This window comes from Giraffa tippelskirchi, chromosome 9 (assembly GCF_054371585.1).
Source record: "Giraffa tippelskirchi isolate mGirTip1 chromosome 9, T2T-mGirTip1v1.2.pri, whole genome shotgun sequence".
In the NCBI taxonomy this organism is placed as follows: Eukaryota; Metazoa; Chordata; class Mammalia; order Artiodactyla; family Giraffidae; genus Giraffa; species Giraffa tippelskirchi.
Window position 1 is genome coordinate 135,229,396 of NC_137283.1, and position 19,864 is coordinate 135,249,259.

Genomic DNA, 19,864 nt, shown 5'->3' on the forward strand with positions numbered 1-19,864 from the left:
TAGGTGACTTCACATCTCTGTGTCTCAATTTTGCTATCTGTAAATGAAAAAATAATAATAGCATCTAATTTATAGGATTATCTTGAAAGTTAATTAAAGTGATGTAAGAAAAGTGTTTAGAACAACATTTGGCACAAAGGAAGTGCTCAGTAAATATCAACTAATATATTTCAGTCCAGAGGAAAGATGGGGTTCAGTGAAACAGACCATGGGGCAGCTAGTTCTTGTTGGTACAGGCTAGTACATACGAGAGCTTGATAGCTGGAGTCCACTTTGACTGTCATGGCATCTGTCTTGATTGGTCACTATGTCCATCTTGATTGATGGGGAATTGTGTTATATGGGTTGTTTATTTTTACTTATATCATCTCAGAGTCAACGTCGTTGGTCCCAAAACATGAATAAGTAGAATGCTTGCCAAAAATGTAGTTTCCTGGACCCCAGCCCAGTGAAGTTTGATTCAGTTAACGTGGAGTGGACCTAGAAATATTTTAAATAAGCACTGCTGCCCTCTGAGAAACTCTAATTTGGAGGGTCAGGGAAGGTAATCTAGAAGAAGTACCATTTAAACCAAGACCTGAAATTCTAATATGTGTAGGCTAGGAGGTAGGAAGAGCAGGATGGAGTAGGAGATTATTCTTCTCCAAGGGAACCTCCTGGGCAAAGGCTCAGAAGTTGACGGAGAGAAGTTCAGAATGGCTGTAGTACTGAGTACAAGGGTGGAAGCAGCAGGAAAGGCTCTGATCACAAGAGCATTGTAAGCCATGAAGCTTTATTTTATCCCGGATGATGAATAGAAAATCACTCACAGAGTTTAAGGAGCAGTGACAGGACTGTATTCACACACCTGAAGAGCTCTGGTTTTGTGCAAAGGGGGAAAGATAGGCAAGTCAAAGGGGAGAGGCCAGCCAGTGGGTTTTCTAGTGAGAACTGTCTCCTTGGTGGCCTGTCTCTGTGCTCACTCTTGCACTTGGCTCTCTCCCCAATTCCTCTTTCCTTGACCTTTGGACTGCTTTTGGCTCACTCAACCGCTCAAATCTTATTGGCTTTCTTCACATCAGTGTGGCCTCCCTGCTTCAGCCCCTGGCAAGACAGACACTCTGGCCTCAGTGCTTGGTCACGTAGGTGCCTGAAGAAGAGGAGAAAGAGGAGGGAGAGGCTGGAGGTGACTCCAATGTGCCATGTGGGAAGGCACTTCATGTCCTGCTCTCTGTGGCCACAGAAGTGGTAACAAGTAGCAGTAGTGCCTAGGAGAGTAGGGTGCAATATGTGTGTGAGTGGCTCAGTCGTGTCTGACTCTTTGCAACCCCATGGACTGTATACAGCCTGCCAGGCTCCTCTGTTCATGGAATTCTCCAGGCAAGAATACTGGAGTGGATTGCCATTGTCTTCTCCAGAGGATCTTCCTGACCCAGGGATCAAACCTGGGTCTCCCGAATTGCAAGCAGATTCTCTACCTTCTGGGCCACCAAGGAATCCCAGTGTGCAGTAAGTGCTCAGTAAATACTTGCTTGAAAGAAGATCTCTGTCTCAGACAGTAGACACATCCATAGGTACCAAAGGGCAATTCTAACTGCTACAACCTTGTCACTGTCAATTAGGAGTCATTTTAATTCATCCGTTTGATCATACTTTCCTCTCTTTTTTTCCTCCTTATTCTCTGTGTATTCTCTAACATGTAGGACAATTGGACATCATTTTTTCATTCAGGAGTCAGTCTCAAAATACTGTATTTTAGAGATGCTTGTTATCCTGCTGCTGTATCTTTGGCTTTTTGGAATTACTTTGCTAAAGCAGAGAACGTCCAAATCCTAGAAACCTGTTCCTCTCTAAACTCACTTCATAAACCAGTCCTGAGTCATTTTCCACAATACAACTGAAAAAGCAAGAGGAACAGTCGGTAATAACGTATAGCACTTACTAGCTTACCCTTTAGATCCTGTCCTTCAGGCAGCACTTTGGTGCAGGGTCCCAGAAGAGCAAGTAGTGCAGAATGGGGGTTAAATAAACTTCTAAATTTTCCAAGGGCCATGTTTTAAAACCCTGGGATTAGTCCCTGGAAAACCATTTATTTAAATAATTATTAAAACAAAGTTGTAGATGATGCTTTTCCCTCCACCTGACCGGATGTTTGCTAGAGCTGGGCTGTACCCATGGACAATAGGGATTAGGAAGGCTTTGCTATTAAGGGCCAATTGTGTGTTTAATTGTTACTGCAAGAAAAATGAAATTTACTGGTAAACTGCGGAATTTGAAACAAAGTACCCTTTTTCCTTTTGTAGGAATGTGGATGCTAACCAAATGTGTCCGCATGGTTTCAATTAAGCAGAGGAATGTTAAATGTAAAGCTAAATTGATGAAAATAACCAAACTTTCTGACAAACCAATAAATTGGAGTCTAGAACTCATTGCCCATACTGTATGGCAGCCAGAGAAACATTGCTAGATCATCAATTTTTACTTAATTTTTTGAGTTAGTTTATACTTGAAAAGAAGAAAGGAATGCTAGGCAAGTAATTTAAATTCTTCCCAGCTACAGAGAATATGCACACTGGATGTGGACCTTACCCTTCACTGTATGCAATTGAATGGATTGTTTATTCTTTTAGCAATTTCCTCAGTGAAAATTTTGGAAACCTAAGACAAAGTTTTCAGGGAACTCACATGTCAACATTTTGGCAAATGATCTGGCAAAATGCTAGTCATTGAACTATTTTTCTAAACTCCTCAGACTGCTCCATAGTAATCCTTAATCTTTTAAAATGATGTTTTAATTTTCCTGCCCTTAAATTTTTTTACTCCTTCAAACTGCTGTCGTGTTGAGATGACAATATTTTAAAAGAAAGTATGAGTTTGGAGAAAATTCTAAATTTCTTGCTGAAGACAGAGGATAAAATTACATAGTCAGAATCTAACTCTTTGCACACTTCTGCATATGTCAGAAATTTCTAGGACATAAATTTACCTCTGAATAGGTCTTTTTATTTTGTGGGAAATGGCAGGAAATAAACTGTTTAAATAAAAAATAAATTGTGGAAGCTGGGGCCATCATCTTTACTACTGTGATAATTGTGTGATGTGAAATGGGCACCCTTTACTGAATCATGGCCAGGGAACCCAGATGCCACATCTTGGTCCCCACCACCCTACAGGTTCAAAAGTCTCCTGAGATCTTCGTGCTTAGAAAGTAGAACTGCTGCCAAGTGTAAGGTGGAGTCTCCTGGTTTTCATGGCCCCGTCTCAGGTTCAGAAATTGCCAGTGTTCTAATTTGGAACATTCCTAGCCAAAGGCCTATCAAAATCTATTTTTTTGCTATAATTTTAACAACATCAGAGAACAATCAATTTTTTTAAATTAGATGATCATCCAGCACATTTTGTTTGGTGATTGCTCAATAAGTGTTTCTGCCAAATTATTTTTTTTTTTGAACTGTCATGAAATAGTCTCTTTATGTGCTTTAAGATCAAGTTTTCAAACCCCTTTCCAATGTGTTTCTAATTCGCCTGAAATTTAAAATCAGATATAATTAAATATATTACATCTTTACTTAGACTCTACCTAAATTTCACTACCTATTTAATTTCAATGACTATTTAAATGGTATCTAGAGGGAGGAAACAAGCTCGTTTGAGAGGTAGTAACTCAGTTTTTCCTAAATTTACCTTTGGATAATTATTTCAAATGATTCTGACTTCACTCACTTAATATTGCTGCTACTGTATCCTGTTAACTGCTGTATTTAATATACATTAAGATGCTCTATTGATTATAAAGTATTCATAGCATTTTATGTATTAATAACCATTCAAATGTTGTATCATCTGCACATTTAAACTTTATACCTTAAACCTCTAAGGTTCAAGTCATAGATAAAAATGTTGAAAATCTGAGTTTTATGATAAGTCACTAAATATCTCCTTCCAAGTTCAGTAGATCTGAAAATATTTATTGTGCATCCTTTGCTCAGCCTTGGGATTGAAAGATAAAGACTATTACATGGTCTTTGCCCTATTTAGAATTCAATAGAGGTTACAGTGGCTCAGTGGTAAAGAATCCACTTGCCAATGCAAGAGTGGCGGGTTTAATCCCTGGGTTGGGAAGATCTCCCAGAGGAGGGCATGGCAACCCACTCCAGTATTCTTGCCTGGAGAATCCCATGGACAGAGGAACTTGGTGGGCTAAGGTTCAGTTCAGTCGCTCAGTCGTGTCCAACTCTTTGCGACCCCATGAATTGCATCACGCCAGGCCTCTCTGTCCATCACCAACTCCCGGAGTTTACCCAAACCCATGTCCATCGAGTTGGTGATGCCATCCAACCATCTCATCCTCTGTCGTCCCCTTCTCCTCCCGCCCCCAATCCTACCCAGCATTAGGGTCTTTTCCAATGAGTCAACCCTTCGCATGAGGTGCCCAAAGTATTGGAGTTTCAGCTTCAACATCAGTCCTTCCAATGAACACCCAGGATTGATCTCTTTTAGGATGGATTGATTGGATCTCCTTGCAGTCCAAGGGACTCTCAAGAGTTTTCTCCAATACCACAGTTCAAAAGCATGAATTCTGCGGCGCTCAGCTTTCTTCACCGTCCAACTCTCACATCCATACATGACCACTGGAAAAACCATAGCCTTGACTAGACAGATTTTTGTTGGCAAAGTAATGTCTCTGCTTTTAAATATGCTATCTAGGTTGACCATAACCTTCCTTCCAAGGAGTAAGCGTCTTTTAATTTCATGGCTGCAATCACCATCAGCAGTGATTTTGGAGCCCAAGAAAATAAAGTCTGACACTGTTTCCACTGTTTCCCCATCTATTTGCCATGAAGTGATGGGACCAGATGCCATGATCTTAGTTTTCTGAACGTTGAGCTTTAAGCCAACTTTTTCACTCTCCTCTTTCACTTTCATCAAGAGGCTCTTTAGTTCTTCTTCACTTTCTGCTATAAGGGTGGTGTCATCCGCATATCTGAGGTTATTGATATTTCTCCCGGCAATCTTGATTCCAGCTTGTGTTTCTTCCAGCCCAGCATTTCTCATGATGTCTGCATATAAGTTAAATAAGCAGGGTGACAATATACAGCCTTGACAGACTCCTTTTCCTATTTGGAACCAGTCTGTTGTTCCATGTCCAGTTCTGATTGTTGCTTCCTGACCTGCAGACAGGTTTCTCAAGAGACAGGTCAGATGGTCTGGTATTCCCATCTCTTTCAGAATTTTCCACAGTTTATTGTGATCCACACCGTCAAAGGCTTTGGCATAGTCAATAAAGCAGAAATAGATGTTTTTCTGGAACTCTCTTGCTTTTTCGATGATCCAGCAGATATTGGCAATTTGATCTCTGGTTCCTCTGCCTTTTCTAAAACCAGCTTGACCATCTGGAAGTGCACGGTTCACGTATTGCTGAAGCCTGGCTTGGAGAATTTTGAGCATTACTTTACTAGCATGTGAGATGAGTGCAATTGTGCGGTAGTTTGAGCATTCTTTGGCATTGGCTAAGGTTCATAGGGTCACAAAGAGTCATATACAACTGAAGCGACTTAGCATGCAAACATGCAGAAAGTTCTTTGTATTTATTTTCCAAAATAATCATGTGAAAAAGTCCTATATTCCAGAATCTTAGACACAGAACAACTAGAAGGCAAAATGAGAAACTTTTATGATTGGAATATTGCTATTTTTATTTGATTTGCTCAGCAGAATGCAGAACAAAGTAAAGATCTTGTTTTGGGGAAATATATACATTTTTCCTTTTTTTTTCCTGCTTGAAATTCACAACAATGTACAGTGAATATAAATATATAACATATTTAATAAATTTGTATTTTATATGAATTTTGATGTAAATATTCAAATTCAAACAATGGTTTGGATGAATCCATTCATATATGAATGACATAATTTTGGTCACCAGGAAACTTGTGCAACCTACTTGCTAGTGGATTCCTTTATATTCTCTTTTCAAAAGTGCTGAGTTGTCAGTGTTAATTCAATTGTAAAAGGAGATTAGCATGGAACTCAGAATAGGCTCAGAACTCAGATAGAACACCTTGTTCCTAGTTCTTATTTAGGCTGTGACATTAGCTGTATTCTTTTGCTTCTCCATATTTGGAATTGGTAAATTTCTATTAAATAACAATCTATAGGGATTCACTAAAAATAATTTTAATTTTAAGAAGTTTAAAATAATAATGATTATAAAACAACAGCAACATCAATAACAGTAGCTAAGATTTATAAGGCTGTTTTAAATATACCTTTTTTTAATCCTGATAATAAGTTATGGTTGCAGGTTATCAAAATTATGTCATCTGAAAAACTGAAGTATCGAGAAGTTAAATGTCTGCTATGTTCTTAGTGCATATTTTACTGACCCTCCTTTGGACTTTTTCTCACCATTTTGTTTGTCTTATATAAATATTTATGGTGATAATAAGTATAGCTGAAAACCCAAAGCCAATTCTCATCACCACTGTTTGACAGATTGTGTGTAAATATGTGTGTGTGTATTCATACAAATGCTTCCCTGAATAGTGTATACAATCTGGTATAATATATAAAATTACTAAAGAAATGCTAAATTTGAAATTTTAGACTAAAAATAGGATGTTCAGTTATTAGTAGCAATGAAGAAACATTTGAAAATAGGATAGATGGTTAAACAAATGGGAGAGGGGTTACACTCTCAGGCAGTCCTTGAGATTTAGTGAGAAACCAGTGGGGTCCTTGCAACAGTGTTTAGAAAATACTTTTGCACTGGATGACCTTTCTTTCCCCTTCAGGCTATAACAAAGGGCATTTTGTTAAAAGAGCAATTTATATCAAATTCTTTTCTGAGCCCAAGAAGACCAGATTTTTGCTCCTAGGTTAGATTTCTCTCATCCTTCCAAGGCCAAGTTTTGAAAAAAAAAAAAAAAATCTCTAAAAGCAAGATGCAATAAATACATGAACTTGCTAGGAATATTTAGTCACTTAGTCTTGTGACTGTGGCAAATCATTCATTTGAGCGGAACCCAAGGGGCTTTTATTTCCCGTTATGGGAAATACAATCTGGGTGAGATGGAGAAGGTTCTTTAAGAGGAGAGGTTTGTGGGTCACTTCAAAGTTACACGTGCTTACCCAGGGCTCTCTCCTTGAGGAAAGTCTGTTAGCATCAGCATCCACATTTCTGTTTTTAGTTTTGAATACATTTTTCTCCTCCCCACTCAGCCCTCCCTTCTTGTTTTTTCTTTGTTTTTTTTCTGGTAGTTTTGCAGTCTCCAAATACCTCTCTCAAGACACGGCATAGATAGAGATTTGGGATACGATGCTGAAGCATCAGCCATGATTTAAAACAATCAAGGCCCCCTGGATGTATTTTTCTACTTTACCAGCAGTTTGATACCTAAGGATTATAAATTCTGAATAGTGATTCCATGTCCCTGTAGACTGTCCGGCTTACAATTCACATTCCATGCTATTTTATAGAGAATGACATTAGCTTCTGCCTTTTTTAAAAAAATTTCTGGTTCTTTAGAAATATTCAAACATGGTATTTTATAAATGTTGAGAAACTATGATGGTTGATGGTATTCTTGTATAAATTTCTTATTTTGGATGATGTTTCCTTATTTTTTTTCCTTATAGTAGCAAATCATCAACCCAAATAAGTTATTTGAATGTACAGACCCATCACATAAAACCCATTATAAATACTCATCACATCCTTGATGATACAGTGAGACTATCTTTTCTCATGCAAAAAAATGGATTCTATTTTAAATTTTTAAAATTTAGCAAACATTCACTGAGAATCGTCTCAATATCTTGTGCTGTTGGAGAGTGAAAAACAATGGCTCCTGTACTCAAGTAGCTTCCAGGTTAGAATATTTAATTTCCACAAAAGTAGTTCTATGCTATGGTTTACTGTGCTTGTTAAGAATACATTAAATATTATAACCAAAAAAGGCAGTAATTTTTAACATATGTTCTTAGTGGAACTACTGTTTAAACTGCAGTGTATTAGTACATAATATTGCTAGGAAGTGTTCTGCAGTCAAGTAAATTTCAAAAATGCTGATTAGGCAAAGTTCAACAGGATTTTTTATGCTCTGCTCCAGGAGATGTGATGGTGTGTGAGGTGTGTGTGTGTGTGTGTGTGTGTGTGTGTGTGTGTGTGTGTGTGTGTGTCTGTGTGCTCAGTCGTGTCTGACTCCTTGGGACCCCATGGATTTAGCCTGCCAGTCTCTATCCATGGAATTTTCCAGGCAAGAATACTGGAGTGGGTTGCCGTTTCCTACTCCAGGGGATCTTCTAGACCCAGGGATCGAACCTGAGTCTCCTGCGTCTTCTGCCTTAGCAGGCAGATTCTTTACCACTGTGTCAGCCACCTGGGAAACCCAGGGTGGTATGCAACATTCCCAATTTACCTGAGCTCAGAATCCTTTTTTTTTAAACATCTCCAGGAGCAGGGTCTTGTAGAACACAATTTTTAACAATGGAATGTTCATTTTTAATGACTTTAAGCCTTTCATTAATGGAGGCTTGCTGGCTAGAAACTTCCAAGTGACAGTTCTCAGGGGACTGAAGGATTGGCTGTGTGACCGTCTGCTTTCATTGTTGGAGACCACTCCAAGCCTGTCAACATTTTACCTGACAAGCTACTGCTCAGAAGAGCCTACCTCCTGCCTTGCCTTGTTCCCTCAGCCACCCACAGTCCTCTGCTGATAAGAGATGGGAAGCACGGAAAGGAAGTAACCAGGAATGTCACAGCACAGTGGCAAATTCCTTGGCTTGATCTGGAGAGCAGCTGGGTCAGATATCACTGCATGAATCTCCTGGGATAACTCAGCTCCACGACATGTTCATAGACCTGAGTATTTGTTTTACCAAGTGGGATGTTTCCTGAGGCTTTGTTTATACACAGGGCTCATGAAGACAGCTGTGAGGGATGTGGCCAAGACATTCCAGGCACCAGCCCTGGCCCTTGGATTTTCCTTGTATGCAAACGCCCATTTCAGGTGAGACTTCTAATGACACTCTATAGATTTCAAAATGCTTCCACATAATTCATTGCCTTTGATCCTTTAATGAATCCTCTGAATTAGTGTAGCAGGGACCCTTTCCACTTTAGAGATGAGCAATTTAGGTTTAGAGATTAGAAGATTTGCCTAAGTTACATGCTAAGGAAATAACCAAATCAGCATTAGGACACAGGCAGAAGTGCTTCCTAAGAATCACCTTGAGATTTAGGAGGCTTGTGATATGGCCAAAGGTTCTGCCTTTCTAATAATCTTGCAGGCGATTTTGATATGGCTGATTCCTATGAGATTATACTTTGAAGAACAAGGTTCTAGACTAATTGCCTTACATAAATAAAAATTAATTGAAAAGATATGTCATTTCTTCGTTCAAAAATTTCCAGTGACTTCCTATTTCACTCACAGTAAAAAAGCCAATCCCTTCGTGATGGCCTATGTGTTGTGCTGTGCTAAGATGCTCGGTCGTGTCTGACTCTTTGCAACCCCATGGACTGTAGACCGCCAGGCTCCTCTGTCCTTGGGATTCTCCAGGCAAGAATACTGGAGTGGGTTGCCATGCCCTCCTCCAGGAAATCTTCCTGACCCGGGGATCGAACCCGCGTATCTTGAGTCTCCTGCTTTGGCAGGTGGGTTCTTTACCAGTAGTGCTGCCTGGGAAGCCCATGATGGCCTATGAAAGTGAAAGTGAAAGTCGCTCAATCGTGTCCGACTCTTTGTGATTCCAGGGACTATACAGTCCATGAAATTCTCCAGGCCAGAATACTGGAGTGGGTAGCCTTTCCCTTCTCCAGGTGATCTTCCAACCCAGGGATTGAACCCAGGTCTCCCACATTGTAGGCAGATTCTTTACCAACTATCAGGGAAGCCCATATAGTCTGGTGCCTGCTACTTCTCTCATCCTGACACTCCTGAGAGCTTTGATGCACGCGTGTTAGGGATATTGAACTTATTGTGTACTTTACTTGAATCTCCTTGTGGCTCACCCTCTCAGTTTCTTTAAGAATTTGTTCACATTTCATCTTTTCAATGAAGCCTTCCTTAACTTGCCTATTTAAAACTGTAAGTCCTAGTCCTTTATACACCCAGCCTTTTCCCATGCTTTATTTTTCTTTACTGAATTTGCTACCTTAGACAAAATATATATTTTATGTGGATGCCATCAGAGTAGGAATTTTTTTCCGATTGCTGCTGTATCTCAGCACCTAGAACATGTTCTTGCACACTATATGTTCTGTACATTCTGTATATGAATGTACAGTGTACAGTGTACACTGTATGAATGTACATGGTATACTGTATAATGTACATTGTACGTTGTATATGAATGTACAGTGTACATTCATATACAAATGAATCAAATTAATAGTGGTACACTATGTATGTATATATGAATGAATCAAATTAAAAATAAATTTGGTTTAATAAAATTATGTGCATTCATCTTATATTGAACATCTAGGATGCTATTTATATTGGTGGTAGAGTATTTCAGATTCCAATCCAGTGATAATCCAATGATACATTTCAAAGTTTGTTAAAATATTTTAGGAAGCATTGGTTTCAATGGGAGCATTACTTTATGGGAAGTAATCTACATTTGTAGTAAATGCATCAAGGAACTAATATATGTGAGAAGGTCTTGGCATGGATTATCAGTGATTATCAGCTTCTCAACAGTGTTCCCCTGGCTATAAATACGGCTCACTTTCCATAGTCAATGATTTAATGAGAGACTGTAGTCAAATGGAAAGAGTCTGAGATTTTAAGAAGCCTAGGTTATACTTCATCTGTTGTGTGACCTTGGGCAAATTATTTAACCTCATTTGGTCTAAAAAAATGGTAACAACAGCAGGTTAATTGTGATGATTAAATGAAGCCTAAAATTTTTTTTGAGAGCAGGGACTTTTTCTTCAGTAAGTATCACATATAAACAGTGTGTATACTACATTATATTCAAAAAAACAAATACTTGTTGAATGAATGAATAATGTGTGTAAAATACCTAGACCAGTACAGGCAATCAATAAATGGTATCTAAATGATAATTATTAGCAAATTAGCTATATATCTTTAGTTATATAGAACACATAGAAATTTGAGAGCATATAGTAGATCCTAGCTGACTTTAACTGTTTGTTTTTTGTTGGACAGAACTAAAGATGTTTGGTTGAGTTTGCTGATCAGAATTTTTTTTTCTCTTTTTATCATTTGTTTTTTCTTTTTGTTTTGCTTTTTTTTTGGCCATGCCTCTTGGCAAGTGGAATCTTAGCTCCCTGACCAGAGATGGAACCGTCACCTCCAGCATCGGAAGTGCACAGTCCTAATCACTGGACTACCAGGGAAGTCTGAGATCAGAATTTTAAATGCTAGAGTTAGAAAGCATTTTTATTTGCTTTTCTTTTGATGACAAAAATCATTCAATACTGAAACTGCAGATGGGGTTAAAATAGAAGCTGTGATACATTTTGGTTAACAGTAATATCAAAGTAAAATTTCCTTGTTTTTTTCTATGAATTTGATGGTAGAGCTACAAATTAATGGTCCTGATGCTTTTAACTGAGTTGATCACCCATGTCTCCCCACATGGTGCTACTACAGCAGAACCTAGATGTAACACTTATTCAGTTATACCACCTTGTAGGCAGATTTCTGCTGATGCGTTCAATGGCTGCCAGCACAGCATTGGCCATCTTTACTTCTCAACACAGAAGAGGTAATAGCAGAGCAACTGGGACTGAAATATTAGGGTTACAGTTAGTAATCACATACTGTGTTCCTGATCTGTTAGTGAAGTCACTCAGTTGTGTCCGACTCGTTGTGACCGCATGGAGCCTATCAGGCTCCTCCACCCATGGGATTTTCCAGGCAAGAATACCGGAGTGAGTTGCCATTTCCTTCTCCAGGGGATCTTCCCGACACAGGGATTGAACCTGGGTCTCCAGCATTGTAGGCAGACACTTTATTGTCTAAGCCCCCAGGGAAGTCAGTCTGTTAAAGGTGGATAAAAAGCACATGGTTATTCATTTTTAATGTAATTTAGAAAGGACAAGGACTTATTTACCCAGGGATGCTTTGACTGCAAGCAACAAAATAACATCTGAAGTTTGTTTAAATAAAGGGAGACTTTTAATAAGATATCCAGTCATATCTCATGAAACCAAAGATGTGATGTGTCACTAGGCATGAGTGAAGTTTTGAAACAGAGAACTAGAAAGCCCTCAGAAGCCACAGCTCCTTAATCAACTGTCTCTCCTCTGTAGCAAGCAATTATGTTCATTATGTTGCTTTGTGTTTCTGATTCATTTTTTAGGTTTCCCCCATAGATTGGCTTTGTTGTTTGGCTCATTAACAGACCAAGTCTTCAGTTGGTAGTCTCTAATCTAGTAACTGGACAGGTAGAGTACTCTCAGAAAACCAATTCAATCTCTGTGTTTCAACTATAAATTCCTAGCAAAGGGAATCTTAGAGACCTTGCTTGGGTTAGGTGTCCCGCTTGTCTGATCAGCTAGGGATCATTCATTTCTTGCTGCTCATTCAGTGGGTTCTGAGGGAACACTCTCTTTGAGATGGGGTATAGACAGACTTTTTAAAAGAGTGTCAATGTGCAAACAAAATGATTGGCTTTCCCAGTTCATGTCTTTAAACTTAATTGGAGATTAAAATGTAATATATGAAAAATTTAAATTGATCATCTGTTTTTACCAGCAAACTGATTTTTGATGGAAGACATTTCTATTGTTGAGATAATTGACTTGATTATCTATGACTTGAAAAGGTTATTTACTCAGAGAAGTATGAAGTGATGCAGCGAGGGAGTGTGTGTTCAGAGTGCTTCACTTGAGGTTTTAATATCACAACTTCCTTCTCCCAACACCTCAGTGACACCCGTTCACTTAATTTTCAGCTTCTTCTATCTGAAGTTAACAGAAAATTAAACAGAACAAACAGGGAAACAAAATTCTAGGAAATATTTAGACCATTATAAAAACACAGAAAGAAAGAGCTTGCCTGAAAAGTTTACAAAAAGTTATGTCTCTGAGGTATATGATCTATTTCAAATGATTTGCTTCTTTTTCATTTTATGTAAACACCTATATAAATGTTAACCATATTAGCATTGACTAGACTTCAGTATGTTTTTTTGGTTACCTGAATACTCTGGAGACTCTCTTCTTTCTCTTTATTAATGTCTTTTCAAAGATTTCTAAATAAATTTTACTCATATCGTGCTCACAGCATATGTGGACATAGAGAAAAGTTTGGGTTGTATGTACTACTATAAAAATAGAAAAAACATAGATAATAACACTACTTAAAGTTACCAGTTGTTCATATTTTATATTTCAGTATTTTTCATTAGTTTTTGTGAATTTTTTTCAGACTGCATATGTGGCTTGGTACTCTGTTTTTTCCACTCACTATTTTATTATATGACATTTCTGTGTCATTAAAATCTTCATAATCTATAATAGTGTCATAATGTTTTGTCAAATGGATGTGCCATATAGTAAAATGTTGTGTTTCCTTTTACCCTGACAGTGGGTATTGAGGTTGTTTCATATTTTCCTTTATTAGAACTGCCATATGTGACATATGTTTTAGGACACAATTTCCTAATTTTTTTATTACCATAAGGAAAATTGCCCCCAAATAATTACTTGATCTTTTTTCATGCTTCTGAGACCATTTCCAATTTTCTTCCAGACTATCTATACTATTTTACAGATCCATCAACAATGAAAAGATGTCTCTCCTTGCACTCTTGTAGTATTATGTATAATCATTAAAAATAAAACAAATAAAAAACCAAAACCCTCTGTTACTTTTATAGGGAAAAATAGTATTCCATTTTCTTGGACAACTAGTGAGGTTGACCTTTTTTTTTTTTTTATATTTAGTCACTTGGATGTCTTCTGAGGAGCATCTGTTTACATCTTTTGCTCATTTTTTTTTTCTTTCAGAGTCCTAGTGTTTTCCTTAACAACTTTCATGAACCTTCTTTTTATTAAGTGTATAACATTTGCCATATAATTTAGAAGTATCATATTTTACATACAGATGCTTTACATTTTTAATTCATCAAGTCTGTTGTTGTTACTAAAAAATTTTCCTTCTGACCTTTATTTTAAAAATTCAAACTTACAGAAAAAATGAAAGAATAATCCAGTGAGCCCTATATACTCTTCAGTTAGATTCACTAGCTAGCAGTGTTTTGTCAGTTTTTATCCCCTATTCTTTCTACCTCATATAAATGACACATACATATATATGTATTTGTGTGAATGTACATTTTGGTATGTGTATGTGTCCCTCATGGCTCAGACAGTAAAGAATCCACCTGCAATGTGGGAGACCTGGGTTGATCCCTGGGTTGGGAAGATCCCATGGTGGAGGGCATGGCAACTCCAGTCCAGCAGTCTTGCCTGGAGAATCCCCATGGACAGAGGGATTCTACAGTCCATGGGGTCACAAAGAGTCAGACAAGACTGAATGACTAAGCACACACAAGTGTGTATACACATACAATGAAAGAGATTTATTTATTATTGTTGAACTATTTGAAAGTAAACTTCAGACACTTAGTTGACAAATTTTTTATTGTATATATTTTAAGAAGAATAATTCTTAAGAATAAGGATATTCTCCAACATAACTACAATACTATTAATACAATTAAGACAATTAATAACAATTCCATGATATCTAATATCCAGTTCATATTTGAATTTTCTCTATCTCCCAAATAAACCTCTTATATTCTTTTATTTTTGTGCAAAATCTAGATTTCATACATTGCATCTGTCATGTCTCTTTCATTTACTGAATAGTTTTTAAAGAAACTGTTCTCCTAAAAAGAGATTAAACAGGTTTCACCTATATATTCTAGTTATTTTTAAATTCTTTTTTTTTGTAACAAATTTTCATATCCAATTGCAATTTATTTGAGCTATGTGACTGTTGAATATATCAGATTATTTTTTCTTTCTAAATAGCTAATTTTTTTCCAGCAAAATTTATAGATATTTCTTGAAATTCTCACTTATTTCTGAAATCTTATTTCTAAGACCTTATTCAGCATTTATTAAGTTCATATTCATATTGAGCAGAATCTGTTTCAGATAATTTCTCTGCTCCATTGATCTTGCACCAGCACAATATAAATTTAATAATTATAGATTGGCAATGGATTTTAATATATGGTTACTCTAACCATCAGTAATCTCATTTTCCAATGAATTTAAAAATTATTACATAAGTTTTGTTCCTTAAATGTTAAGATCTTTTTTAATTTCTCCCTCCATTATATAAAGAATATCACATTGATATTTTCATTGTGACTCCAATACTCCTCTAGAATTATCTTTCATTAAAGTTGCATATTTCTCTTACTTGATAACTCTTGGTACTTATAGGAATGTTAGTCTTTATATTAGTATCACTCAACAGCCCTTGAAAGCTTAGGTGATTGTGTATGGAATATTGCTTGAAATATATGCTATTTACCCAGTATAGATGTTCTAAATTCTATCCCAAGATGAAACCACAGAGCGCTGCAATTCTGTACAACATTTATTATTACCTCTCTCTTCTGCCCAGATTCACCCTTACCGTGCTTATGAAATTGTACATCAGGTGAAGCCTTTAACACAGACTATTAAAAAGATGCTTGTATTAAATTTGTTGATATATCAACATTAAGGATGCTGTTTGTGATATTATGCAGTGTCTTACTTGTGAGAACCTGTGGGAAAGTTTTCTCTCTAGTCTCACTATAAGGAGTACTTTTCCCAAGTAGATGTAATGTTTTAATCTTATGGATACTAGATCTTATAGTTTACTATGTTTGACTATAGTTTGACTATAGTTTACTGTGGTTTACATATATGTTACTATGTTTACTTTTGCTGTTTGAAATCATAGAGCAAAATTTGTGAACCCCATTCTTTCATTTATTCCTTCAGGTCTCTGACCATTAATGAATGATTTTTTAAAATTCCTAATTTCTCTACTTTTCTTCTAGGAGTACATACTTGGATTTAAAGGACGTTTGTGCTACCTGTTCAAATTGCTGGTTTAACTGGTTTATTTGTGATTTTTTTGCCTTTGTTTTTGAAATATTGCACACTTACTTATAAACCCAAGGAATGATTTCAGGGAGCAGTAAAAGAATGGAGAGAATACCCACTATGGTAATAATGACCTAGAGTCTCATGTTTTAAAGAGACTGTAAGTTTCAGCTTTGCTCTGTCACTGGAGCAAGAGTGTTGTAAACACTTGAAAATCTCTACATCCAGGCCTAGACTGCCTTTGCTCCATTCATCCTATAAACCTTCACTCACGCCCTTCAAAATATGAGAGTATTGACCTCATTAGTATTTATGGAGATTTTACTTCCACATACTCTCAAGGCTCTTCAGGGTCTCTTAATATTAGAGCACAGATTGCAACAATTTAAATCAGTGCAGTTATATATTCCAAAATGTTCTTGTAAAGAAGTAGTGCACAACAGTCCCTCTTCCCCAATTCATGGAAGGGAAAGAGTTCTGATCCCATATTTAAACAGCTTCCCTTGTGGCTCAACTGGTTAAGAATCTGCCTGCAATGCAGGAGACCTGGGTTCGATCCCTGGGTTGGGAAGATCTCCTGGGGAAGAGACCCACTCCAGTATTCTGGCCTGAAGAATTTCATGGATTGTATAGTCCATGGGGTCGCAAAGAGTCAGATACGACTGAGCAGCTTTCACTTCACTTCATGAAAGCAAAGGATATTTTAATCACAGTGGGGCAAAGTCTCATGTCATGTCCCAGAACATTCTGCCATCAGACAGAATAAGGTGATGAAAGACTACTTACACACATGTATCAGAGGAAAGGAATGTATATTCCTTTCCCCTTCCTGTAGCTTTCTCTTTTGATGAATAGTTTTCTTAAAAAGTTAACATCCTCATTGTAATATAAGGTGCTAAAATATATGTATGTGAACACATGTACGTATACCTCTACTTTCTCTCAGTATTTTGTAACAAGCCCAAAGTTATATTTATCATGACATCCCTTCATGTAGAACAAAGAATCTAGAAAAAAAATTTTAAACTATTGTCTTGTGCTTGGCCACATGGCTCATGGGGTTTTAGTTCCCTGACCGGGGATTGAACCTGGACTTTAGGCAATGAGGATGCTGAGTCCTAATCACTGGATGGCCAGGAAATTTCCTAGAATTTTTTTGGTTGTTATTTTTAATAAATAGTATTGCTATAGGGGCTTCCCTGATGGCTAGACAGTAAAGAATCTGCCTGCAATGCAAGAGAACTGGGTTGGATCCCTGGTTCAGGGAAGATCCCCTGGAGAAGGGATTGGCAACCCACTCCAATATTCTTGCCTGGAGAATTCCATGGACAGAGGAGCCTGGCAGGCTACAGTGTATGGTGTTAGAAAGAGTCAGACAGGACTGAGCGACTAACACTGTCACTTATTTTTTTTTCAGTATTACTATAAGAAATAAAAAGATTACCTTTTCACAAACTGAAGTAACAGGCAGATAAAATCAGGACTAGAAGTCATGGAAACAAATAATTGGTTTTGTTCCTAAAAGGACAGATAAGGTTATCCAACCTTGTTCCAACCAGTCCTTCTGAAGAGCTGGCAAACATTTTACTGGGGTTTAGGCCTCCATCTGAAGTTTTTGTTCCTTGTGTGCTTTAGATTTTGCATGGTACATAGCCCAGCTTTGAAGAAGTTCACTCAAGGTAATTATGTCTCTGAAATTATAGAATATTTTGGATTAAAATCATAATTATTCGGTTGCCTAGCTTTTCTTTCAATAAAAATGGCAACTACCAAACTGATAAGATGCAATAGTTTCTGAAAAGCACGTGGCTGATTGACATAATATTTTCAGCTTTTAAATAAGGAAACCATTCATAGAAACATAAGAAAAGAAGTCTTTTTAGAAGTCTTTTTAGCAGACCAACTTTAGATAGAGATGGTATTTTACTATTTTGCTGTCAATTCTGGGTTCCACACTGAGGTCCTTGCTTTATTCTGTTTAAGGATCTATTATTGTTTTAAAATGATACTGTGTAGAAATTGTGGATTCATTTCCTTGAAGAGACACCAAAGCTGTAGGGGTCAGGGTAGAATTTTCATTAGACTTTATGATCAAAGAGCTGTATTTTATACTATTCAGTAAAATTAAACTTTAACTTCATCATAGATTTTTCACACTAACAGCCAAGTGTTGTTACTTTTGATCATCTCTGTATTGCCCTTTTCTGCCTTGTGATTGTCACCATTGCTAGTAGGAATTCTCCACTAACCACCTGGGGTCCCTTATTGGATGCTACTATGCTGTGCTGTGCCCAGTCGCGTCCAACTCTTTGTGACCCCATGGACTGTAGCCCACCAGGCTCCTCTGTCCATGGACTTTTCCAGGCAAGAATACTGGAGCAGTTTGGCATTTCCTACTGCAGGGAATCTTCCAGTCCCAGGGACTGAACCCACCTTTCTTACATCTCCAGTATTGCAAGCAGATTCTTTACCACTGTGCCACCTCAGAAGCACCTTTTTGGATGACAATGCCAAATCTGGAAGTGCCTGCTCTAGCTCCAAAAAATGCCATTTTGTATTTATTGAATATTCTTGTAGCTCATATTTTTGAAAATGGGTGATATAAAAATAGTGTATGAGTCACTGATAGCTTTTTTTAACCTAAATGTTTGATGATCACATGTACATTTCCCCAAATTGTCTGGATAGGCATTTGCTGTAATTTTCTGGGAGTCATTTCCACATAGGTGTCCAGCCTTGACAAAGCGAAAAAAGGAACAGTGGCCAGACTTTTTCTGAGCCAATATCTGACCTGATTGCTTTCTCTCAAGGAATTACCTATCAATCAGGCTTGACTTCTAAGAACTGCTTTGTTATGTTTGAAGCATAGCTATTTATTACTTTTAAAAGAAAAACACAGGAGCTGAAGAATAGTTTTTTAAATAGAGCCAGCCCATGTAACTTCTTTTTATAAAATATTACAAAAATCCTTCCTTCCAACTTTCGCATTCCAATTGAGCCTAATCACTTTGCAGGTTCTGATGATCCAGCAGGTATGAAGCACTATACATTAAATGCAGTGTTGACAAAGGAAATTCACAAGCAAGGGTTTCATTAACTGAGGATTAAGCTAAAACCCTTTCCCAGAATTGCCAATAAATGAGACGCTAATCTAAAATTTCACATTAAGTTTAGTACAACTAAAATGTGTGTGTTCGCACATGTGTGTATACTTGCTGAATGAGCGTGTATATGAGTAAGGGTAAATCCTAAAATGAGGTGTTTTTTTTTTTTTAGTTGGACTGGAAAAGTACAAATTTTTCTGGTTATTTTGTAAGTACAATGTACTAAGTGAGAAAAAATTCTACAGCCTAAAGCAAGCTCTGTAGATCCGTCTAAGTAGATGCAGAAGTACATATTTGAGAGATTCAAAACATGAGCTCTTTACTACATTATATGGGTGGATTTAGGTATCATTTGAAAGAATATTTTTAATATTCATTTTAACAGAATTCATTTTTTAAAACAGGCTGCTTGTAAAGTTGATCCTGGAAATGCCCTTCTGAAAGAATACTTTGCATATTTTATTTTATTTTCTATTATATTGGATTTGGTTATAATTATTAAACTAACCTAAAGTTAGAATGAAAATATCTCAGATCTTATTGACTTTTTTCAATACTGATTTAAGATTTTAGAAATAATAATTGATTGTAATTGCACATATCAGTGGAAACCTAATTTTATGATTAGATTACAATAGTTGGCTATTTATTAGCTGTGTTTTTCAGTTAACAGTATGAG

General features: G+C 37.0%; 1 long non-coding RNA gene across 1 annotated transcript in view; it reads left to right on the forward strand.

Annotated features, from left to right (window-relative positions):
• Positions 1–1,111: 1,111 nt before the first annotated feature.
• Positions 1,112–19,864, forward strand: part of LOC145521749 (uncharacterized) — a 187,214-nt gene continuing 168,461 nt past the window's right edge. Inside the window, exons 1-2 of the long non-coding RNA XR_014065661.1 lie at positions 1,112–1,488; positions 8,900–8,993. This is a non-coding gene — a long non-coding RNA (uncharacterized LOC145521749). The remainder of the gene's footprint in view (positions 1,489–8,899; positions 8,994–19,864) is intronic.